At 31.5% G+C, this 27680-nt stretch overlaps 1 protein-coding gene across 2 annotated transcripts in view; it reads left to right on the top strand.

Annotated features, from left to right (window-relative positions):
• Nucleotides 1-345: 345 nt before the first annotated feature.
• LOC148227870 (odorant receptor 10a-like) overlaps nucleotides 346-27680 on the top strand; it is a 42066-nt gene continuing 14731 nt past the window's right edge. For both annotated transcript variants that reach the window (XM_088200049.1, XM_088200050.1), the window contains exon 1: nucleotides 346-552. The gene's annotated coding sequence lies outside the window, so the exon portion shown is untranslated. The remainder of the gene's footprint in view (nucleotides 553-27680) is intronic.

Genomic DNA, 27680 nt, shown 5'->3' with positions numbered 1-27680 from the left:
GTATGCTTGCTAGGTGAGGAGTAACATTAGTAAAACAATTTTTTAACAGGTCCTATTTTTTTATTAATTTTATTAAAACTTTGTTATATGCAATTTTTACACTAAAAATCTTATGTGTAATTGTTCTAAGCCACTACCACTTCCGAACGCGCACGATTTAAAATTAAACATTTTATGTTCAATTTTGTACTCTGTATATCGTATCGTTTTGTATGAACGGTGAATATATATTTAATTATAATAAAAAAATAAAAATTGAGTATGCCCGGTAATGAATTCTGTTGTTTCGACCAATGAAAAATAAACATTCAAATATAAAACAAGATGGCCGTCAGTAACGTGACAACAGTTTTAAATAATTTTGCTACGCGACAATAATATTCATTAATTCGTTATGTGCGTTGTTCTATTTGACAGAGTATAAATATTCGGATTGCAAATTAACTAGGTGTGCTATAAATGTGTGTGTGAGGATTAGAAGAATACATTGATCAAACTATACAAACAATCTTCGCGTTGAAATCTTCAAATTTTTAGTTCCGAGGCCGAAAAGTGAGTTTTTCCTTTTACATTACATTACATAAACATTATCATTGCTTCCGATTTAATGCACATGTACGTTAGATTTGATTGAATTTAATTACTCGAATTGAAAATATATACTTATGAGGATTGTGGTTAATGTCGATCACGGTTTTGTTTTGTTATTTAAAAAGTAATACAATGTTTGGTTTTATTATTATCTAGCTAAGTTTTAAACCTAATCTTAAATGATTTATAATATTTAGTTTTCTCATATTGAGTAATATAAAATGTTTTTTTTTATGGAAATATTTAGCTGAGTTGTAAACCTATTTTCAAATAAATTGAAAATGATTTTTCTGTGAAATAAAGTTTTATACATATTTCATCATTATTTAAAATCACATACTATTTTCAATCCATTTATGGAAACTTCACTGACGTTGTATTGTGCCGTTTATTTTGTACTAAAAAACACATTCGAAAAATATTCTTTTATATAACAGACTTTCAACTTTAAAGGACACCCCCTCACCCGCATTAGTTTGTTATATCGAGGTTTTACTGTACTCTCTTTGAAGGCTTAATACCATTTTCGAGGTAGCTCTACTAATTATATATTTTTGAGACCATTTATTCGTGTCTCCATTGATATTACCATTATAAAATAAAAATTAACGACACCCTTGCGCCTGATATACATTATTATTATTATTACAATACAATTTTAAACGCTCGTTGTACACAAAAATAAAAATATCTTCATTCAATCCTTCTGAGTGCGAATATCGATTTTTGCAAATATGAAATTAAATTTATGTGCAATATTTGAGGAGTGTCCCGTTTCACTAGGGTGACTCTCGACTCCCCCGTTTCGGATCGGTGTCCTTTATTGCCACATTTGAAATCTGGCAACCCTAAGAGCGTCCTTCATTTCGTATATAAATTTAATTTTATGGTTATTGTCATTTAATAATTCATTTCAGCTTATGACGTTTTTCAAGATTGAAAAATGTAACAATTGAACTTGAATAACCTTTTAAGTTTATTTACATTAGACTAATTAATAAACATCTCTGTGACATTGGAGAGATATATTATGTCTAATGAAACAAATACGTTATCGTTAAATTTGCGCTCGATTTTAACGTTACGCGTAATTAAATATTATATTACCAGACTAAACAATTTGCATACATCATTTCTGGAGGGAAAAAGAGAGAGAGAGAGAGAGAGAGAGAGAGAGAGAGAGAGAGAGAGGGAGTTAATTCGCTTTGGAGATTTGATTAATATTGCGATTAGGCATTGGAAATTAAATTTGCAAGTATAATGTTAATTAAAATTAAGGAGATGGCCCATAAAAGCGGGGCCGAATTAGGTGTATCCGCGTATATTTTTATCCGCATTTCCTGGGGATTCGGATGGCAGGGGGACGGAAGATAAGATGTCGTGATTTTACCGTTTTTCCGGGGATAAAGTGGGTGTTTTCGCGAAAAACACTATAATAGCTTTCGTGCCGGGGGCCTTTATTTACATTGGGCTTAGGTGAGCGAAAAACGTGAATAATTCCACCCCCACTCAACATTTTCTTATTATTTTTTATATATATTCGGGATTGAATAGGATTGATCACTTGTAGATTTTTTTACAAATATTTTATAATCTTATATAATCGTTATTAGCAATTAATAATATACTTCAAAGTAAAATTAATATATTTATATTAATTGAAGTATATTAATTTATATTTATAATTTATAGCAAATTAGTTTTTATTAATATACGTCAAAGGCTGAATTTAATTTTGTTGAATTATTTTTATATGTCAACATATATGCGATTTGTATGGTTCGCTCGTAAGATTGTGACACAATATTGATCATAAAAAACATTCATTATTCAAATCCTAGTGATTTATTGACATTGCGTCTTTGGTGTAAATTAGGTATTAAAGCCGTTTGAAGTAAAAAATGTGATTTGCTGGTCTGCGTTCCATTCTATATAATCAGCAGCATACAAACATAAAAGCTTATTTTGTGTTAATGAGAAGTCATTTCAGATTTTTTCGAGGGGGGGGGGAACAAAAGTCGTTTTTTAATACTTACATTTCATAAAGTTTCATAGTATTTCTTTAAATTATATGCATTTTTCTGGTCGAATTCAATGGAAGGGGGGGGGGAGGAAGGTCAGATGCCTCAACCAGCGCCCCAAAATTTCATCCCTGTTGAGAATCAATATCAATAACGTAAAAATATCCTTTCTCAGAAGGCGAAAATTCACGTCAAAAGCAATTTTTGCCTTCTGAGAAGCGATAATTGTTTTTGTGCTCTTCTATTGACCAAAATTCGGTTTGAATATACATTTACCGATACTTTAATAACAGAATTCCGTTGTAATATTGTCAAGAATAGCTATAATATTTTTAAAACAATGTGATATTAAATTGCAGAAAAGCTATGGAGCAATATGTACTTCTTTTTCCGGTTATTTTCCCCTAAAAGATGAGTTGGCTTAGTTTGTATTTTGCACTTGACCTAATGAAAGTTCTAGAACTTTAATTAATTTTAGATTTTTCATTCAGTTAGGTTTAGTTTTGAACAGAAAATTGACGCATCGCAATTATTAAATTGAGTTTCATAGACATCTTAGAGCAGCTTATGATTTCACTAACAGTAGAAATATATATCTACTGGTAAAAATGTATTTGCACTTCACTAGTGAAAATATAACTTTACTGAAAAATAAATATTCACTGTAAAATTTATACATCGCACGTAAACAAAAATAATGATGAGTATGTAAATGTATAAATTAGTATATATGGAAAAGTTGAAATCATATAATTTTATTAGCACCTGCCAGATTAATTTTATTTTCACTAGTAAAAATATATATCTACCGGTGATATGATTTCACTGAAATTATATATTTAAAAAATATATTCGAGATATTCGATTTTTTAGATTTTCTTTTAGGGATAAGTTAAGAATTTCTGGTTTAGAATCATCAGACAAATGCTCCCACGTGCCTCTCCTCAAATTACGTTTTTGTGTGAGCCACATATTTTAAATTAACAAGGTATTCAACAGACTTATATTATATTTACATATTTTCTTGTCTATTGAGTAAAATGAACAACAAAATAAAATACAACAACAGACATCAATTGACTTTTATAATATTTTTTGAAAGCATTTTTTCAGATTCATTATTATTTAAATACAATTTTAAAATACATATGCTCTTTTAAAAGATGCATTTTTACGGTTTGAGAACCCTAGGGGTGTAACTTTGTAGCCAGTGAGACTAAAGTTTTATTACAATATATTTACATATGTTGCGATGGACAATAAATGGCGCGATGTTTTCTCCGAGCGGTGATGTAGTAGCTGGCGTAGGGATGATGTCTGTGGACGATCCTTAGAGTTTTGACTGGTGTGGCAGCGACAGTATATTCTCGGATATAATAAATCAAGGTTCAGTGATATATTATATCCGTGACCGTTTCGCAACAAAGAAATATTCTTTCAATGACGGAGAATATTTAAAGTTATAATAAAACTCGCGTTATTTATATGGTCGTAACGAGGGCTGTATGGTACAAATTCTTAACGCTATTGTCTTGTTTCCTTGTTGATGGATGGTTATTTTGGTTACAGTAAATTAACGTAAGTTTTGAGAAAAAGATCCTTTCAAATGGGGTCATCTGCGTGTGTTTTTAGGAAACGGGTCCATCGCCGGGGCTCCGCCACAAAACGATCTCAGTGCCTTTTGCCTGTTTTTATTAAGACAGACAAACAGAAAGTCTTATATACTTTACTATATATATATACTTTTGCTCTTAAATTAAATTGAATGTAAAATTAGTTATTGAAATAAAACTACTTTCATTTGTGTATAGTCTTGGGCCGTTTAACTAAACAAACAACGAAGCACACAAAACGCTTCCCGAGGCTAAATCCGCTGACCGTTTGATCGGAGAGCAGAAATTTGAAGGGTCCGAATCTCAGTCCGACCATCAGTTATGAGAGCAGCCCGAGCAAACAGCCGATCGAGATGATACGAGCAAAACAAATATTATGGAGCCTTTGTTTCCGCTGACCGCTCGGTCGACATTTGCACAATAAACTCTGCATCGTGAATTCCAAATCGTATCGGCCGCGGATGATAGAAAGCATTTAAAGTCCATTAAAGTATTTAAGTATCAAAGAGCGCTTTGGTTCGCCGAAGAGAGAAAAGAAAGAAAAAGAAAGGACCGAGGGGCGAATGCGCCGGAGGGTAGGATAATTGAATTATTTTCCGAAAACGAGAGCGAAAAAAATCCAGCGTAATCTTTTCCCATTTGGCTAAAGTCGCATTCGATCAGGTTTTTATATGTACGAAGCGAGGATTTCTCACGTCGCGGGATTTAAGCGCTTATTTCAAAAGATTAACGTTAGAAATTCAGACTACAGTATCATATCTGATAAAATATCTATAAATCTAAGATAATATTCAATTTATTTAAAAAATAAATAGTTGCAAGCATAGATGCTTTTTTCTCAAAAAGTGATAAATATTTTTTGATACGAAGCTTGGATCTTTAATTCCCAAATATTTGATTTGCATGAATGTTTCAGAATTCCAATAAATTTTACTACACCGAAATTTTTCGGTATTCTTCTTCTGGTGTCATATGCGATTCCTTGTTGATTAGTACCAAATATTCCTCCCAGTCCATGGCTACACAAAACACTTCTTCGGCTGTTATCCCCGTCCATAGGCGTATATTTTGCAACCAAAACATCCACTATTTTCTGATCCACTTTTTATCTTTAAATTTTTCCATTATGAAGGTATGAAGAAGCTCATATTTCGGACCATTTTCCTCCGATTGAAAATTAAAAAGAGTTCTCGATCAACACTTCAAACGTCTCCAGTCTATTTATTGTTCAGGTCTGGTATCTGTATGATAGCACTGACCAGATATAGTATAAATTGAAAATAGTAAGAGAAAGAGCGCATTCCTGTCTGACACCTCTCTGTATTGCAATATTTTCGGTATGATCTTCTTCAACGTTTCATATCTGTCATGTGTTTTTAAAAATCTTTTAAAATACGTACAATCTAAAGTAGAATAGAATATCCTCATTTTTATTTTTGTTAAACATATTTTGGCCGTGAAAAAATTCCTCTCGTTTTGGGTTGATGTTGGTTTAATTGACAACAAGGCACTCAAAGTTATTTGTTTTTTTAACCGTTGATTCAAATAATATGAATTCTTTCTTAAAGAATCCGTAATATGTTGGTTTTCTAACACTACTCCCTATAAGCCTGAAAGAAATTTCTTTCTCTAATTGTTGAGCCATTGACAAATTCTGATGCTATGATAACCCTTTGATCGCGGATGACACCTAGAGAAGTCATCACGAAAATCGTCAGTATGCACTGGGCACCTAAAGGTGACATGAACATTTGAGCTTTGTAATATGTTTTTTTTTAATAAAATTTAAGGTTGAAAATTTTATATTGAAATAATATTTAAATAACTTTTTGCACAAATAGGTGCCCCCCTACAACCACATATTAGCACATTTAGAAATAGGGCGCAAAAATATCAGCCGCGGTGAAAGGATTAATAATTCTATGAGTCGTAAGGGTCATAATATAATTTGCTAATAATTTTTTCATCATACTAAAGAAGTTATTTTTTTAATTGGTGAAAGATTTAAGATTGAGCAAATATTTAATTAATGACATAAATGTCTGGTTTCTTCGATAATTTAATTTCTCTTTAATTCCCGTTAAATTTCGAGCTCCGCTTAGAATTAATATTTTCAAATTGTCTTAAGAAATAATTTAAGACCCCTTCGGTTGTTAACAGTTATCTTTATTGGACTGTAAAATCTTTAGTACCACTTCAACAATAATTAAATACTCTTTGTTCCACAGATCACTGAAATTTAGGTCACTTAGTGCATTTTTAACTTGTTGCTTAATTCGTAAAAAGCGGTTTAGCATCTCCTCCATTGTGTTCCATCTGGGAACCTCATTTTCACGTCCAAAATGAGTTTTTTTGAACTTTTGTAAAATATTATTTCATTATAGTCTGAGACAATTTTTTTTAAGAAAAAATCATTGATTTACATTTTTTAATAAATTATTTTATACATGTGTGTTTTAGGAATTTGAATTTTTTGTATACTTTCAATGATGTGAGGTAATAAAAAGCAATAATATTAAGTTGTTAATACAATAAAAAATAGGATTATATTTTTCATTTCTATTTAAAAGATAAATCAAGTTTAAAGTAAAAAAATACGCATCAACACATTTTAATTATATAGTATAGTACATTATATTTTTAGTTGTTAGCAAAAAAATAACATTGCATTATTTTTTAATCAAAAAGTTTTTTTAAAAAATTATACATTTCACGCAAATTTTTAAATACTTTTTTTTTAAATATAATTATTGAGGCTCACTTATTGAAGCATATTCCGTGGACTTTTTTGGTAAAAATATATCTGAATGCCGATAAAAATGTTCGTTTATGCAATACCTGCATTAGTTTTCACTTCGCCAGCCATCCCTATAAATATAATTATTGTTTATTTATAGCTATCATCTAATACCAATGTTTAGTGAAACATATTTCGTGGAGTATTTGGGTAAAAATATGTTTGAATGGAGATAAAAATGTGCAAATAGTAGAAAAAAAAATCGTGTATACAATACCTGCTTTTGTTTCCTATCATAAAAAAGGGACCGGCAGGTCGCAACGGCGTGATCATTTCTCTGTTACATAACAGTATTATTAGGATATATTGTTTTGCAAATAAATTTTAGTACGCAATTTAAAGGTATATGGAATATTTAAAAACAACATGCAATTATACTTTTTGCGTATTTTTAGTATCGAAAATGAATTGATAGAACTTATATTTTATCTTGTTTAATTTTCTTTCGTTCACTCGTAGTAGCCATAAAAAGATGATTATCTTTTATGGAGTTACTATTATAAACAGCTCTTTTAAAGAAAGGGAAACAATCACAACCCACGCTTGAGACCTAAGGAAAATCTGCCTTTTAGTCTTAGCCCGTTCCAATATTTAGTACTTTGCGAACACTTTGTTAAGTCAATAGATCGTAAGGGGCGATACGGGTCGTATTTGCTCTCATAACCGATCAAGATTCGATGCGAGATGAAACGAACAAGCTCGAGAGGTGCCCTTGTGAAATTAGCTCCTGCCCCGGGGCCTTTTGTGCGTTTGATTGTTTGCGCATTAAAATAATTTCGTGTACCCCTTTGGAGCGCTCGTCGTGTCATTACCATGCACTTTGTTTGCGTGAACAGAAAGGGTTTTTTATGTACGAATTAACCGGGAAACCCGTAATTGCTTTTCACTCGGCAAACGAATACATTATAACCGCAAAAAAATCATACACAGCTTTCGCTTTGTGACGAGATAAAAAATCTCGCAGCTCGGATATATTTCTGGTTAACATTTTCAACGCGAAATTTGATCTTCGAGATACGTTTGATGAAGAAAACCAGTTCGGTTCACCGACCTAGTATGATATGTTTATATTTATAGAGAACCTAAACATGTTAAAACAAAATTATTGAACGAAAATTTTTATTGTCCCTACGTTCTAATTGTATTAATAATAGAAACAAAAATAAATTATTTATGTATACATAGAACAAAATACGAAACATAATCTATGGTCCAATTATTTTGTCATATTGAATATATATTTACAGAAACAGTTCAGTCTACATGCTAGTTGTGAATTGTGATTGTCGCATTTCACAGGTATCTCATTGATCGAAGTTGTTTTTCCTCGGAAAGTTATTTCCTTTTGGAGTAATCTTCGAACACTTCGCGCAACGAAAGTTTACAAGATAAACGTCGAGGCCCTGTTAGCAGTTGATAAAGCATTCGGTCCGCAATCGCTTAATCTTGCGGGGAAAAGGTCAGGCGAGATTGCCTCCTCTCTAAACCAATACGTTAACCGTGTGTCTCTCTGCTGACGATACCGCTATCCGAGGAATCCCCAAAGAGCAATCCGCACATTGACAAATAGAGGATATGTTAAATCTACTCGCAGGTCCAGCCTGGATATTCCGGGGCAGAGTTGACACCTGATTGACGCACCCCAGCATCGCGGCCGAACGGATTCACTTACAGTCGCGTGTCAACCCCCACCACTGTACCGACCAGCGCTTCTTAAACTTCGCAATAAATAAATTTGCACAGTACAACTCTACGAAATAACAAATTGCCATTGGAATCTAGGGGCTTACAGTATCTTCGTCTATCGTGTAGCAAACTGTCCGATGACGATGAAAGCGAGCCGGAAATTAAAAGACCGAAAGTGCAAGTACTATGGTGGAAAATATGGAAAAATCAGAGTAGTATTTCAATAACATAATTTAGTAATGAATAATAATGATATACTATTATTACAAATGCTCTCTTACTAACGTCTTTATATGATAACTTATGTATTATAAAAAACGCATACATTGCCAACTTAATTAATAATTTCATATTTTTTTGTGGTATTAAACTTATATTCTGTTCCTTTTCTAATAGAAAATATATAATTGGGACAGTGCGAAATGTTTTTTAGCGCTAATTTATATTTATATTAATAAACATTTATACATCTCATGTGAATAAATAATGATAAATATGAAAATGTATTTATTACTATTACATATGAAAAAGTTTAAATCATATAATTTTACTAGCACCTGCCAGATAAATTATCTTTTAACTGTAAGAATATATAACTACCGGTGAAATTGTATTCCGTTATGAATTCACTGAAATGACATATTTAACAAAATATTTTAGGGATAAATTCGAGACTGGTTTTTTAGATTTTTTTAGGGATAGACTAAGAATTTTTGGCTTAGAGTCAGAATTGTCATTTCAGTTTTTTTAGGCTAAGGGCATAAGTATGTCAGTTTGTGGTCGTTTTTTTCGGTTTCATTAAGATTCATAGAATTTCATTAAATGACATGCAGCTAGTCAAATTTAAGGGGGCAAAAGTTCTCATCTGTCCTTCTCCAATGACGGAGATGTCTTATATATACTATTTATAGATGATGTCTCAGTTAAAAGTACGTATTTAGTATCAAGTGAGCACAACTGTAGTACAAGAATAAGATCAGACAGACGTCTTCGGAATTAGACCTTGGTAGCTGAGGTGGACCATTTTTAGGGCTTTGCCTCTCAGTTGCCCTCGGCATACGATCTCTGATATTCAGTCACTTATAGCTTGAGCTTGGGAAGAGACGACCCCCTGAACAAATGGTGTAGTAGATAAATTATTGACAGCTGTTTTCGAACAACACGTCAACCATAACTTAGTTCATTAATAATACCTTATTGAAATGCTCGAATTGCGTCTCATTAATGCAAATTACATAGCAATTAGATATTGCAATAATACAGAGATTTTCAGTACCGGTAAAACCGAGAGAAAAATTAGTCAATACCGGTATTGACATTATTATTATTATTTTAATTAATTGATAATAAAAAAAAACACGAAAAAATAATCCGAGTACCGTTTGCATTCTTCACCATGTTTATTAATTAGAATACCCTGGAAATTTTTCTTTCAATGTATTATATTTTAATTATATCATTATCCATTTTAATGCTTACAATGTCTATTCATTAAAATTCAAACTGAATGCTTTACTGACAAATTTATGCTGTAATGTATTGCTAAGTGTAAATGCATGCTTTCAAATTTTGCGTACAATTCCAAAAATTTAAGAGTAATTGACAATAAATTTTTTCAATGATGTTGAATGAAAATGTAGTAACTATAGTCGTCTTGAAGTTTTTTTTTGTAATATAATAAACAAGCAGGTCCGTCTGACTATTTATGAAAATTATGTGTATCAAACAATGAAAAGCGTTTATACAACATTCCTTACATTCAGGTACTTCTAAAAATACTTTATACGCTGATCCTTTATTGTGTTGTCTACGAGTACTAATAAAAATCAGTAAGACGACTGTGTAAAAAACATTTTTATCCCATATATTTTTTTTACTTTTATTCATTCGTTACATTGTCAAAAAAAATATTTTTAAAAACGCGGGCGGCAAATTAGTATATAATAGGCCCAGGAAAAATTCACTTGTTGGTATTTTTTTAATGTCGCCGTCGCAGTGGGAACGCTCGGTAACGAGCGTACCTACTGCGATGGCTCCGACACGATTTTGTTGCTTTTGACGTGAATTTTTGACTTCTGAATAGTGATATTTGTTTTTGCACTCTCCTATTGACCAAAATTAGGTTTTAATGTACTTTGACCAATACTCTCTTTTCAAAAGACGTAAAATTGGATAAAATCGCAACTTTCTAGGGCACTCTAAAGCTCGCAGCCGAAAGTCTCTTAGAAAGACTCTTTGAAATTTTAAAAAGTGCTTTATTGAGTAGATGCTACGCCGAGAATGCAAGGAATTGCTTCGCTTCTACAAAAAATGATACAATTACAGATACGACTCGTACTACTTCTTGCTTAGAAGAATAAAATAAAAAAAAAAGCGTTTATTTTCATTCACAAAACTCATTAATATTATGTTTTACGAATTTTTGCTTCTTTTTAAATATTAAATGAATATGAGGGAAAACTCTTAATACTGTATTATATTTAAAATGCTTAATTCGATACAGACTTCGGCTCTTTTGGCAAAAAATTGCTTGTGACTTCTGTGACTCTCTATTTATATTATATTATTTTAGTGTCGTTTACGGATGCTCCGTGAATAATACGACTGTATGATCATGTAGTTCTAGTGCATGATTTTTTTATTTATTTAATTATTCTGTATTTATATTTAAAGCGTAATGATATAATTAATGTTTATATTATATTAATGCGTATATATTGATAATTACATACAATTCAATTATTGCAATACATGAATATTATAATGCTAATTAAAAAAATGTGTTAAAGTGAAAAATGTGCAAAAATTAATCTGATCAGTACTGAAATAAATCTATCTATTACTCTAACCAGCCGGCTGATTTATCTTTGCTTTGGTGATCTAAGAAATAACGTATGGGAATCGGTAGAATGAAAAACGATTTTCGAACTTTTTCGATAATCTAAAATCCGCGGCTCATGAACCATGCTACGTGATTCCATAAAATATAAACTTTAATTTAATTAACGCTATGAATTATTTATATTTATAAACAGTCAGATATAATGGGTAGTTGGAATTGAAAATGATCGTGCAGTAGAGCCGGCTGAAGACTTGCATCTCAAAAGTTAATGCAGCACATCCCCGGCGGATTATCCCGGCATTACGACGATGACGCTCGTCCCAGAGGATGGCGCTTTAGAGGGACGCAGAATTAGATATGCCACTCAAAATTTGCCTCTGTCATTTCTCGCTCTTCGCCCTTCTGACGCGAAAAAGTTTCTTTTTATACGGCACTAAACTGGAAACACGCTCCCGAAACCGTAATGCGAGAGGGTCGTATGTATATATACTTAGGTATCTATACGTACATCATGTACCTCGTGTATCATACACGTGCTCAAAGTCAAACTGCCAAAAATGTTTTAATGCTCGAACGACGGATAGACGTGCTGGCATATTTTAAACAGCTAAAACTTTTTTTCTATACCCACTGAAAGGGCTTTGAATAGTTTCGAAACTGGCTGTGGCTACCAAATAATGTCAAAAATCTTGATGCGAATTTAATATTTTTATTTAAAAAAAAGATGGATTATTTTTGTTTTATTCTTATTCTTATAGTTTATGTTTTGCTACCATAAATCAAGCTATAATAATTCATATATTTAGGAACATAATCCATCTTGAGCTACCGGTTGTCACTCGAGTAAATTAAGTAACGAGCTCGCCATAATAGAACAGAGAGAACCTAACCGGCAATATGATGTTAAAATTAATTTAAAATTTGATTTCGACAGTTTGAGTTAAAATTCGATATCCAAAGTTTGGATTTGCTTTGTTGGCGTTTGATGGAGCACTCAATCGGCAGTTAACAGCAGCGGCGAATGCCAATCGATAGCCGGTCTAATGGAATAGGCGCAAATCTACGCAGCGTATTATATTTAATCGAACGATATTGTGCACTGTCGAGAATTTCCCGTCTCGCCGAGATGGGAATTAACGCGTTACAATTTCGCTCTTCCCAAATTGTCGGATGAAGTTTTCAACCACTTTGACGTTTTTATCATCCGTTCGGTATCGAACACGCGTTTCGCCCGGGGGAGAGAAAGAGACGGACGCTTCGTTCTGCGGCGGGTTAGAGAGGGACGGACGATGCAAATTGCGAATTATACACTCCGTTTTATGATTTCCATTAGAGCGGGTGGGTAAATATTAGGGAAGAGATGTCACTACGTTTTTGCAGCAAGAATCTCCCGGTGTATTCGAAACTGTTGCTCAACTTCTCAAACATTTATATTTATATTTTTTATACGAATTATAGCATCAACTCAGCGCACCATATTTTATCATAAAAACAACAAAAACAACTCTATGGTATACAAAGATAATTCAGTACAGAACCCTCATTTTCAAATCACTCAGGTGCGGCATCGATCGGTCTTCCGATGGGGCGTTTATTTTCCAGATTTTACATAAAAAATTTGGTTCATTCGTACCACACGCCTGACTAACTGAAGATGCTAAATTCTGGAGAAAACCGAGAAAACAGTAAAGCCATAATTTTCCATTCAGTAGTAAAAAATTATAATATTTTTTTTAAAAATATTTATAAATAGCAGCGCTTTTAGTGTAGATTTTGAAAAAATCATGTCAGTTAAAGGGTTAAGATAAACAGTTGCTTATCAAACGTTTTTTTATTGCTAACCAAAATTTTTAATTTATTTTATTTGACTGCGCAAATGAATATAATATTAGTTTCTGAAATTTACACAGTAGTTTATTTTCTTTTGAATTTTGCATAATACAAATGCGCAAAATTAATAAAATCATGCCGTCGCTGTCGCGCGGGCATGATTAGGGACGCAATCGCGACTTTTTAGGGCACTCTAAAGCTCGCAGCCGAAATTCGCCATCGGGTTGTCGACACTGCTTCTAAGTAACTTTATAAAGTACTTCATTAAGTAGACGCTATGTCAAGAATGTAATGCATTGTACCAGAACGCTCCTAGCAAAAAAAACACGAATAGGACCCGTATTCTCTCTTGTTTTACTTCATTTGCATTCATACAATCGAGCCATATTTAAAGACGCTAAAAATTAGCTTATCGTACTTTTATAAATAAATTATTAAAGTGACACGCGCTCCGCATAATGAAGCCGAGCATCCTAGACGCCTTATCACAAACTTTGGCTATGTGTATACAAAATCTTTCTTTTTGTTTAAATAAATCTGTAAGAGAATTCTGCCGGGGAATAGGATCTGGAAAATGCGACAATATGACACTTGGCGATTCTGTGACGCTGAAACGTCGAGTATTGTCGATTGACTACCTCCTCAGTGACTCTAGGTTTTTTTATAAAGGGAATTAATTCGAATTTATGTGAATAAGCTGAAACACTTTCAAGTCATCAACATATAATAAATATACTGAATTATGCCAGTGATATTAATTTAATAAGATAGGCCCAATACGTTACACTGGTGTAACAATCGATACATACTATTGAATATTGTGGAAGCACCAATCCAAAGTTTAAATGGTTCCGAGTGTTATATATATTAAATATACTGAATTTTTAATTGCCGCATGTATGTATGCCATTGATATTAATTTAATAGGATAGGTCCAATACGTTACAATGTGGTAACAATCGATGCATACTATTTAATATTGTGGAAGCACCAAACCAAAGTTTAAATAATTCCGAGTGATATGTAAATAAGATACAAAAATTTAACTCAATATAGTGGATACATAGTTGTGAAAGCACGTCGCGTTGAAAGCCACTGGCGTTGGCTATAAAAAATGCATTTTTGAGTGCAGATCTTGCGGCCGCCGACCATAAAGATGGGTAATTTTTCATAAATATTCACAGTGTGCATTTTTGGCAGCTTTCAACGAGAAAGTGTACACATAAAGCCGAACGAATCGCAGGGGAGCTGCCCCTACGCCGAAACCTTTCAACGACCATTTTATATACCTTCAAAATTCAATTAGTCCAAATCTGAAGCGTTTAAAGATGAACTTTAGCACTGGGGATTCGATTTCTCCTTTTCGCTTCGACTGAAAAGATTTATTTTTGTTTTATTTATTACCAACTCTTTTTATGCGGCGAAATATTTTCATTTAATGCGGTAAAATAAAAAAAGGTAATATATTCCATTAAATCCACTTTTTTATGGTAAAGAGGGCACTTCGAAAAGGTACTAAAGAAGGGTTCCTCTTTAGGAGATATATTTGCAATAATAATAAAATTACGCCTTCAATGTATCATATTCAAATGTGAGTGTTTTAAATATTTTATTGCTGATTGTTATTTAAAGAGTTTAAAATTAATAAATAAATATAATATTATAAATAAATATATAGAATTTATTCTTTACAAATTTAAAATTTAATTTATGTTTTAAAAATATATTAATTTATTTAGATCATATAGTTAATTGTTTATACACTAAATAAATATAATCTAAACATACATATAAAATGTAATATAAACATAAACAGAATGTAATAAAGTCTTTTATACCATAATTTATATCTTAATGTACGAAGGTATCTTTATTCCATTGAGAAAACCCGCAACATTTTTATTCTTGCGGATAGTTCTAGGAATATTATTATACAAATTTACACCTCTGCAGAATATTCCCCTGGCCGTACTCGTCTTCCTATATCCAATTATCCTTAATTCTATTTCTAGTATTAAATCTACGAACTTCAATATTTATTATTAAATAATTATTAAAATTCTTTGGTAGCATATTATTTTTTAATTTATATATAAATAATAAGATATTTATCTTTAATATTTCTTGAATATCCAATCATTCCAATCTTTCAATCATACTTTTACAACTATTTTTATTTAACACTACTCTTGTGCTTATTCACATTATTTTTAACAAAATTAAAGGATAAAAAACAATTTATATTTTAAAGATTAAATACACAATTATTAGCAATTTAAATTTTATAATTAAAATGCAAATTGTATATTGTTATATTTTCTCTATATTTTTATGAATAAGTTAAGCTTTTAGCAAACTATGGTAAAAGCTTGTAGAACGTTTTATATGAATGCTAAATGTTAAAAAATGACGATGTCTTTAGATTAATTAACAAGTATGTTAAGTGCTATAAGTGCTTTTTTCTAGAATCGTTGAGATTCAATTTATTGCATTCTTGGCGTAGTTGATAAGGAAGAGGGTCGAGATGACAACCCATTATTGCTTAGCGATTTTCAGCTGTGAGTTATAAAATGTTTTAGAGTGTCGCGATCGCGTCCCCAATTCTTTCCCGTTGAGGTCAGGATGTCATGATTTTACATGAAGTATATTTAAATCGAGTATAATTATAAATTATAAATTCGCAGAAGTTAAAAGCAATACACGTCTTAAAAATATCAACCATATAATTAAATGTAATTTGTTTCAATACGATGTCATATTTTTTGTTTATGTGAAGTTTGTCATTCAATTATTCAGAAGCTCACATTGGAACATCGATAAATATCTAAGCGGATCATAAAAATAACATATAATAACACAATTTAAAAGAACCGCTTTCCCTTTGGTACAGACTCCCAGATTAGATAGAATACAAATAGCTCCGAGACGGTCGGTCGGCACGAGAGGAAATGAAATCCCATTCATAACGCGGAATAACATTATTTCTGTTGTCAGGAATTTGTCGGATTTGTAATGATAAACTGAGCTCTTCTTAGTTTTTGCCCCCCGCATGATATGGTCTGGTGATCACCGCCTTAACGGGATTATCCCCCAATCTGCTGCTTCGATAACATTTTTTTTATCTATTTATTATTTTGTCAACGTATAAAACGCTCGGTTACGTTTCTGCGTTTACGTTATTTATTTCTACTACTCGTACCGATAAAATAATAATAAGAAAAAACAAGATACTGCGTAAAAATAGGCTTATATGGGGCTCACAAAAGTTCCAATAAGGTTTAAATAACAATACATAATCAATACTTTATTTACTTAATTGTAGCAAAATATTATATAGTAAGAGACAAATTTCTAACAATTATTATACTAGCTTTCGTATATTTTTATCCGACAGCACTTAGTTAAATAAATACAATGCATGATTTCTTATTTTTTTATATAATAAAATTACACTGGTGTTGATTAGTCAGAAGTGCAGGACAAACTGGCCAAAAATCTATACAGGAGATTCTATGACTCATGTGGCAGTTAAATGATTCATTACTACTAAACTTGATAATCATTTCTTATTAAATGATACAGTAGTTTATGCTAGATGATACGTTATACATAAGGACGTCATTTCAGCTTTTTCAAAGGAGGGGGAGGGGAGGGTAAAAGTTGGCTAATCAGTGGTTGTTTTTTATTATTGTCATTTCATTAAGATGCATAATATTTCATTAAATTTAAGGCGGTCCCTGTTTAAAATCCACATCAAAAGCAATAAAATCGTGCCGTCGCAGTGGATACGCTCGGTTATCTAGCGTTCATATTAAGACTTGTAACAATATTACGAATTACAATGAGTGGGAATCAAATGAAGCATATCAAAACCGAATTTTGACTAAAAGGAGAGCGTGAAAATCAATTATTCCTTCTCAGAAATAAAAAATTCACGTCAAAAGCAATTCAGATTTTTCCAGGCGGGAGGGCAAAAGTTGGAAAGTCAGTGGTCGTTTTTTTAATATTTCGATATCATTAACATTCATAATACTTCATTAGATGACATGCATTTTTTTTGGCAAATTCAGGAGGTGGAAAAATTTCTCCATCTGTCTCTCTTTTAAATAACGTTCTGGTTATATATACCAAAGGCAATTTTTTTTGCAATTTTTAATTCGATTTATGAAAAATTATTGTCATAAATCTATTAATAATGAATAAAGTTTACATTTTATGGTAGCCTGACCGAATAAGGGTGAAGCCCTGGAGTTAGGCCTAAGGACTTGGGCTCTCTGTTCCTATTGCAGTCACGTTCTTCTTCAGTGATGACATTGGCTCCAAATCCGTTATAAACACTTCTTAGATCTGTCACATTATTGTCTTTCGAATACACCTGAATTTTAAATATATGTAAAAGTGAAATTCAATTTTAATATTTCTGCATTTATTTAATAAATACCACTTAAATTTACAAATTATTGTTTGATAAAAAATGCATTCTTACAATTTTTGCTATATAACCAAATAGCTGAAAATCTTTTTATGTTAAACATTTATTTTTATGGAAGAAAATATAAAATTAATATTTTTGTAATGCATAGTTTTTATATTTCTACTTATGATACAAAACATATTTTTGATACAGTTAATGTTACGCGTTATTATAACAGTTGAGAACCACTGGTCTTTATTATTAAAATTAAACATATTCAATTATTTTCGACAAAAATATCATCTTTATTTGTCAAAGTAATTAGCTATAATATTTTTTCAAATATAATTCGCAACAGATCTTTTTATAAAAAAAAATATATCGCTCTTTCATTCGGGAGTTTTTAGTGAGACAGAGAAACATAAGTAGAAGCTTTGAGAATCATAGCACACATTCCTAAAAGAGTCCCCAAATAGACGACGACCTGCATACAAAACAGCATTAGTAAAACCACGAAACTAACATTGAGACAACTTTTGAAAAAACACTAGAATAATAAAAAAATGTTAAAAACTCTCACAAGCTGCATCGCAAAATAAATAACCGATTTTTAATCGTGGATTTCGATCTGGTTTTAATGCTTTCTTACAGGACCAGATTTATTAAAACAGTCTGAAGAATAGGGGCTCAAAATCCAGGGGCCTTCAGCTGAGGTATATAATAACAACAGTAATTATATTCGTCTTTATGAACTAGTAGCAAAATTCGATCCATTTTTATATGTTATATATTCAGGATCTTCTTATTTGTTATAAATCAGTGACAAAGAATACTCATAATTTTATACAGCACACTTCTTAACCAAATTATAGCTTCAAAATCATCCGGTTTCACATAAATTAAAATCTCACTAATCACCCTAAAAGGAGTAGCGTTCCGATAGTTTTTTTAATTACACTGTTGGGCACAACCATGTCGTCATCTCGAGTCGCTAAGAGTTCTTGAGTCGGCAATCTTAAGACGTCATCTTGCTAATTTTACAATTAAATTTTTTAGGAATATTTGCTATGAGAAATGTAACGATAATAATTATATTATTTTTGGCATAGTGTTTTGAGAATTATTATTGTCAATGTTTTAATGCGTTTTCATGAAAATCGAGCAATGATAAATATATTATATTTATAAATATTTAATGGAATTAATTTCAACATAAAATATCTACTGTTTAATTTTTTTCTAACAATTCAAGACTGAACTTATTTGTTTTAGGCAAATATGATTATAATATTTAATAAAATAAAAATTAATGATAAATTAAAGTATTATATATTATTTACTTTAACTGAAATACCTCATTTTGTAGATTGTTGTAATATTACATAATTAGGTATTCAATAATTGATTAATTTGTTTTATTTAATATACTTAATAATCTTAATCTCTAACACATATTTTTGAGTTTTGGTTTTTCATACACTTTTTTGAACTTGTTTTGCATAAAATTGTGAAATAATTCTGCCTCGACTCGTTCCAAATGTAAATTAGTATGATTTTCTTGTCTTTTATCACGAGTTCCGTGTTTCGCACAATATTGAAAAAACGATATTGTAATATATAAATAAATAAAAAACATTTGTTTAAATCAAACTTTTTTTGGAGGGTAGCCCCATACTTGAATCTTGCCACGGGTAGTGCGTTTCTTAGTTTCGGTCCTGACTGTATTTATTGGTAATATATATCTATACACAAATAATTATGCGACTGCTGTTGACGGCTTAAGTTCTAGTAGTAATCCTCGAAACCACAGCAGTGCAATCTAGTAGAAGCAGCGGGGACTAACATCAAACAGCGAATTACATATTATCTTACACGTGCTGATAATTATGAATTAATTTATGTAATATTATAAAAAATATATAAAAACGAGTTTGCCACATGCTTATCTAATTACTGACCCAGATCTTTGTAAAGGGTTTCATAAAATCATTTGATAAAAATCTGATTAAAAGGAAAATTTTGTTTAAATAGCAAGTCGTCTAAAAGAGAGCGACGACAGATAAGGCCATATTTTTGTGCGCTTTGAAAGTCCGTCCAGTAGGTATCGCTGACAACCGCAGCTGCCAAAAGGGACAAAACCCTCCGTGTTTGGGTTTCGATTGTGGGAACACAAAGACAAAGGGCCGTGCGAACGTAATCGTTTCCGAAAAAATAAAAACCACAGCAGCCCTGGGCGCGATTTAATTAGAGCGCGTTATCTCGCGCATAACGACGCCGGCGTTGCAAGATGTAGCTTTTAATTAATACACGAGATGAACTCTCCTAAAGAGAGAAAGAGAGGCCTTCGATAAACTCGACGATGTTTAATCTAACGTGAAGAGCTGTCAGTTACGCCCGACTTGTTGCAAATCTTAGGGGGGGTTTCAGACGGTCACTTTCCTGCAATACCGCTGCTTTTTTCCTTCCGTTTAGCTTCTACGCCAATTACACACTGTTCTCTGTCTACGAAAACAAATACAGATGCACATTCAGCGGTCGAACGAACACAATAATACGCAATATTTCTATGAATTTGACTGTCTCTATCTACTATGCGAAGATACACGCAAGAGATAAGAGACAGGTAAATTTATATAGTAGACAAGTATATGTTTTACATGAAACAAAAACAGTACAAATTTAAGTATAATAATACTCTAGTTCAGGGGTGCGCAAATCTTTTGGTTGTCGGGCTACATTGGAGATAAAAATTTGTCTATTTTAAAAAAAAATTTAATTTTTTTTTTATAATACAGGCGGCCCTCGACTTTCGCACATAATTGGTTCCTGAAAATGTGTGCGAATGTTGAATGTACGAAAGTCGAGGGAAGTAAAAAAATCGAAATTGTGTGTATTTTAAAATATTTATTTATCAAGTAAATATAATATGTTTAAGAGGCGTTTAGGAGACACGTTTAAGTGGAGTTTGCGGGTGTTTCCTTTGAAAAGTTATCAAGAGTTAACTGTTTTCTATTATTCTTTTTCTTTTCTTCATATACTATTTTATAACATGCTATGTTTTTATTGATCGCCCCACGCACTTAAAATATGCGTTCTCCATTGGGATCACAATCTTCCATAATATTTTAAAAATTGTCAAGGTGCGTGAAGGCTTCATTCATATTTTTCATTGTTAAAGAGTTTTCCAAAATAAATTTGTCTCATCTACATTAAATATTTGGCTAGAGGAATATTCTAGATCTTCAATAATTTTGGATAATTAGGAAATAAATTCTTTTGCAGCATCTTTATATGCATCAGCCGATTCTCCAGTAAATTTAATATTATGAAAAGAATATCTCATTTTAAAATTGTAAAACCAACCGTTACTTGCTTGAAAAGCCGTGTTAAAATATTATCTTAATCTATCCTTCTAATCTTAGTGCAAACTAAGAATTTTTGCTTGAATAATTGAAATACTCAGAGGGACATCTTTTTGATGTTGGTCATCGATCTACGATGACAAAGATTTTCCATTTCATCCATGTTTTTTTTTTGGAAACATTTTATTTAAGATTGTGGAAATATATCTTTATTTTCCACAATTTTGAACGTATTCTTTAATTAAATTTTTATTTTTCAAAATTGAACATATCGTAGACCTGTTTGTATCATACGAACATCCGATTGAAGCAAATGATTCACCGCTATCAAAACGATTTAAAAAAAAAAATTAAATTTAAAAAAATTGTTTTTTTTTTTAAATAGTTGCTTAAATAAATTTAGTTTTAACTGAAATAAAATTATATTAATATTTATTTTTCCCTGCAACGCATCGTTAAGGAAATTTTAAAAAGTTATTATGTCCAGAGCAAAGGCAAAATCACAAATCCAATTATGGTCTAAGTTCAGAAAAAATCTGATATATGTTTCATTTCTAAAAATCACTTTTTAATTCCCATATTCGACGAAGAAGTTTTCCTTAATAAAAGGACAAGTTAAAGGACATCTGAATATTCAGAATCGATATCATGAAGACAACTAATAAATTATCATAATTCAGACCCCTTGATTTAATTTACCAATATAATATATGTTTTTTCCCAACGCTTATTAATCTAAAATACAATGAATTTTTATTATTTCTTGTGAACTTCCGAATTTTTCCGGTAAAACTTGTCCATCAGTCACGAGATTTTTCCATAGTAATTTATATTTGATTAGACAATTATTTACTTGTTGTAATATATTATTTCCAGTTGTCTGGTCCTTCACAGACTCCATTGATAATAGTTATTCGATTATGTCGAAATCAGGGGTACATGCTGTTTAAAAAATAACAATTGAGCTGTTTCCTTTTGATCAGTACTTTTATCGAGAGCGATTGAATATTATATTATCAATTGTAATATTGCTTATTCACATCATTATCAATACATTCAATTCTATGTAGTAATTTCCGTCATGATAAAATTACATTTTGTAATTGGTTTTTAATACTTGGACATACAAATCATGCATTTCTTAACACTTTACCTACCGGTTACACCAATTGGCGTCACACCGCAGACTCTTATTCATTTTAGGTGTAATATTTAATATTTTTTTATATGTTTATTTAAATTTTTTTATGTGACGTAAAAATATGAAACCCATTAATTTGAGAAAAATATACAAAAAAAAATATTTTTCTCAGTTGATCAAATGTTTTATTAGTTAGTAAAGCAAAGATATTTTTTTATTAAATCATTATTTTTTTCCTGGTTTATCTATATACATATATACAATTTTTAAATTGTGCCATAAACTATATCTGTAAATTTGTCGAAATTGTAAGCTAAGTTTGATTTGACATCTACCTTGAATTTCGTATTTTATCTGTTTAGTTTTAGACTGTCTGTACAATAAATCGTCCCTTACGATACACCTAAATGAAATAATATAATTTTCTATGTATTTTATATATTATATTATATATTTATATTTATATAGTAGTGGTCTTGTTTTTTTATATTTATTTGGAACAAACGGATAATAGACGGTGCACACAAAAGCTCTCAACTTGAGCGCATTCAACGCAGACCTTTTCGAGCAAACTATAAAGGTGTGATAATTCTATAGAGAACAAGGTAGGTGTTGTTTATGTGTACATAATACACGACACGAAAAAATCTTATGTATTATATGAAATATATATATCGTACCTGCGAACGGTCGGGTTATTCTACGATACGATTCGTATAAGTTCAGCTTCCCGTTCTGATAACAATTCACTATCTCAATAACGCTCAGGTTAGTTACTGAATTTGTATTCTAAAACGGCTACAATGTGCGGTTCCTGGACATGACACGACAAAATGTTGTTTAGTAGCAACATCATTGTGTTGCGGTGTTGCTTTGAGTTTCAAATGCAGGCAACGATATACTAGGTACTGCCGATCTATAGGCGAAAAGTTTAATCGTGTAATTATTCCGGAAAATGGTATAGTAGGCCATCTACTTATAACAATGCTTCTAAGGAATCAAACAATGCGATAGTTACATATATTTATATACACTATATACGTTTATATAGAGAAGGATAGATGTATAAGAGGTACAAATGATATGACCTCTCTTAAACAAATAATAATATATTTTTGTCCAAAAAGCTAGATAATTTATTTTAAATACTTTTCTGATAATCATTTCTAGTTTCTGGTTTCGCAAATCAAATGTAACTATTTATACTTATTTATTTAATACACATATAAGTGTTTGCTTAGCCAGATCTTTAAGGGTCTTATAATGCTCTTTATGCCACGCTTATTATTATATTATATAAATATGCTTATCATCTCATCTATGCGAGCCCATAAAACATTAAATTAATATTTAATTAAGGAAGCTAGATATTGACGATGATAATATGTATACAAATATTTCTTAAGTATATACATATAATATATGTATTGATGTATTGAATATCACACGCAAAGGAAAATATGATAAAAGCCGATACTTTGAACGCCCTCAAAGACACCCCCGTCCCATTTGTGCAGTGAATGCAGGTCGTTTTGTATTGTGCAAGTTTGAACATTAAAAGCGAAGTCGGGGGGTCGCATCCCTCGGTCGACAGGTGGAGTTTAAGATATACGAGCGCGTTTAAATTGTCAAAAACGCAACGCAGGAAATGTGCTCGTTTAAAAGGACACGTTACAGCCGAGAGTGTCCAGCGGGCGAGGGGACGCTGAATTTGCGTAAATGTCACTCACAGGTGCTGGACCAGTGATTGATCACCGCCTCGACCGCATGCATACTGTTAAACACCAATTTACTACACACACTCGCATATGTGCGAATTAAAACGCTGATCGATGTTTAAAATGATGCTAACGCCCATTTTTTTATTAAGTCAATTGTCCTCTCTACTTTTACTTGTTTTCTGCTAAACGATCTATCTTCTGCGTCTTTGCATAGCTAAAATATAATTTTATTTGATACTTTTGATTTTGTTTATGCTACTGACTTTCCTAAGAAAAATTAAAGACAAAAAAATCGAAGTTATTTATATATTTTTATTGGATTCGTTATTCTGACGAACCCTGCAAAGCGAAAGAGTAGTGTTTTATTCATTTTTCTACCGCCTAAGACTTAAATCTGATTTCTTTGCCGATCTTGAGTTTTGGCGAATATTGCGTTAAAAGGAATCGGATGTCCTATTTAGCATGTAATCGCTTTCCTTGCCTAATGCCTTCTTCGGGCTCTTCTACAGCGAAACCCTTTTAAGGCGCTCGCTTTTGGTGTGACGTGCGAGGGAGATTTTTATTTGAGGAGTCTCATAAACGTAGACATTTTCGGTCATAATCGACACACAACCGGCCATGTAACGCATGCCTGATTTTCTAACAATTGCACACGTTTTCAGTGCAATTGTTAGAAAATCAGTTTTCAGGGTCATAAAATCAGCATTTCTTAAAATAATAAATTGGTTATTATTAAGCTCTTGTTATTCGTGGATTAATATATGTTTTAGTGCATTCAGGGTTGAGAACCACACTAGACAATCCCATCGCGAATATGCCGCCCCCAAGCAAGTGCCGCCCGGCGCGGGCCGCTCCGGGCGGCACTTGTTTAGAAAGAATGTATCTAATATAATATATAGTAAAAATAATAATTAACCATAGGATGTCAATTTCCATTATATTTAATCGCAGACTAATCTAATTAAAATAATATTCATTGATACAATTGTACATTTTTAGACACATATTTTTGTTGTAGTATATATAGGATTTTTTTAAATGGTTTATTTTTTCTTTTTTTTAATACCAAGGGTCCGCAAAAGAGTCGATATGACACTGTAAGTGGTCTAATTACTACAGAATTCTAATATGAGAGTATTGGTTAAAGTGTATTCAAACCGAATTTTGGGCAATAGGATGGGGCGAAGAAACAATTATCACTTCTCAGAATTAAAAAATTCACGTCAAAAGCAATAAAATCGTGTCGGCTCCTTCGCAGTGGGAACGCTTTGTATGAACGATTCCACAGAGACGGCGCTGACAAGATTTTATTGCTTTTGACGTAGATTTTTTACTTATGAGAAAAGATAATTGTTTTTTGCGCCTTATTGTTGGTCAAAATTGGTTGATATATTCCTTATTTAATTCGTAATATTATTATAAAAGTCGTAGTATGAACAATAGATCACCCAACGTACCAACTACGAAGGCGACGGCACGATATTATTACTTTTGACGTGGATTTTTCACTTCTGAGAAGGTATAATTGTGTTTTGCGCTCTTCCTTTGGGCAAAATTTGGCTTAGATGTTCCTCTATTTAATTCATAAGACATTCAAATTTGGTCATCCTGTATTTGTGTCATTTATTTTTAATATTTTTTAAAGTTACATTTATTTTTAAGTATTATATCACATTTGCAATTTTTATGGAACGACAAGAAAAAAATAATTTATTGCGATTCTTTGAGCGATTTTAATAAATGATTTATAAATAAAATGTTTTGAGCGCCATTTGTGCCATTTGCGCCATTAATTACAATTCAAAAGTCACCATAACCAATTGAACAACAAAAAGAGAAACCCAATCATTAACCCATTATGATTTAGACCTAAACATTTTGAGCCTGCGGCCCCATTTGCGATTAATATTTTTCTTTGCCCCCCCCCCTCCGCACAAAAGTCGCTCTAGAAAAGTACATATTAAAAGTTAAACGTTTAATTTAAAATTACAAAATATTTATCCTTTAAGCTTACATAATATATTAATTTTAAGAATAAAATTAGTAATACATTGAAAGTTCATTTTATTTAATGTGATTATTGTGCATCATGCAAACTAGCTAGCTTTTTGATATCTGGTTGGAATGTTGTCAGCGACAAACGAATATCGCATCTATTCACGACATCAATACGGTTACGAGCTTTTGAGATGAGATGCATAACTTGACTAAATCCATATTCAACGAGACAAGATGTGGGAAATGCAATGAAATATAAGCTGTGAAAACGTACTTGCAATTTCAATGCTTATCTATAAATTATTTGTATTTAGTTTATATTTATTAGACTTTCTTGATGTCTTCATATTATATTTATATGATCTATAATACGTTGCGCACTAGCAACACTCGTTATTTGAAATACTCAATTTAATTTAATACATATAAAAAACACATATTAATAACAAGTTACAATTTGAACGAAATTATATTTTTTTGTTTTTTTGAATATTATTTAAATATATTCTTTTGTTATTTATTTTATTCTGACTGTGGTTACCATAGAGTTTGCTATACCTCCCTAAAAGTTGTTTTTTTGCTTGTGCCTCCCATTGAATGTTCTGTGGCCATTTGGACTTCGGTTGAGAAACGCTGATTTAAACCACACGTCACACAACAGAAGAGATCTCAGCAGTATAAAAATACTATTTGTGTGAGTATTATATCCCGTGCGCGTTTTTACGAGACCGATGAAAATTAATACTTAAAGCGGTTGACAGTCACAAATGCTTAAAAATTTTCTTAATCTGTTACTGGTCTGAGGTTTTTTTTTGAGTGACAATAAAAAGTGCGGAAAATCCAAATCGCTTAAATCGCGGTTTTTCTGATCGACATTTTCAAAGCATTTTAAATTTTTCATTAAGCTGCATATTTCAGATTTTGCCTCAGTCTCAGTCATTTCCATGTTCGGAAGAATTTTTATCCAAGATTGAACTAGTGTTACTGGCTTTAATATATAACCAATATTGTGCTATTCCATGCATTTTTTCACCTTTCAGCCGTTTCATTGATGATTACACCTTGGTCCATGGATCGAATTAAACTTTATAAATTTTCAACCATAAGACCGTGGTTCGTTTTAAATATGATTTCATTCAGATGAGAAGGAGGCAATTTCTGTGGCAATTCTTTACTATTTAAAATAATTCTCACTTCATGAACCCATTTGGTTTTGCACTAATCTTCGAAGATCTCTCTGTCTAGCCATGCTGATTTTTAATTATTTTAATCAACAAGGAGATTTTTTTTCTTTTCCAATCAAAGGTTATATTTAATGCGTTCCAGATACATATGCGCAACACATGACTATAATGCTCTTTAGATGACTTAAAAATTTAAAATATTTCATGCACGGTTAATCCGCACCCAGATAATCGAGAGTACACTGTATTAGCAACATTTATAGTAGCGCAATATCAGTCCATTAATTTACATTAATATTTTAGAGTAGTACGTAAATATCTATTTATGATGAATTCATATTGCATATGAAAAAATTCATATTTTCCACTTTTATATCTTAAAGTGTATTTTATTTGGGTAGTAATTATTATTTAGTACTAGTGCAATTAATTATTAAATTGCATTGCATTTAATCTGAAAAGCCTTAATTAGATGTTTAT

This window comes from Plectrocnemia conspersa, unplaced genomic scaffold (genome assembly GCF_051122295.1).
Source record: "Plectrocnemia conspersa isolate PC_06_02 unplaced genomic scaffold, ASM5112229v1 ptg000012l, whole genome shotgun sequence".
Lineage (NCBI taxonomy): Eukaryota > Metazoa > Arthropoda > Insecta > Trichoptera > Polycentropodidae > Plectrocnemia > Plectrocnemia conspersa.
This window is presented reverse-complemented; position numbering and strand designations above follow the sequence as displayed.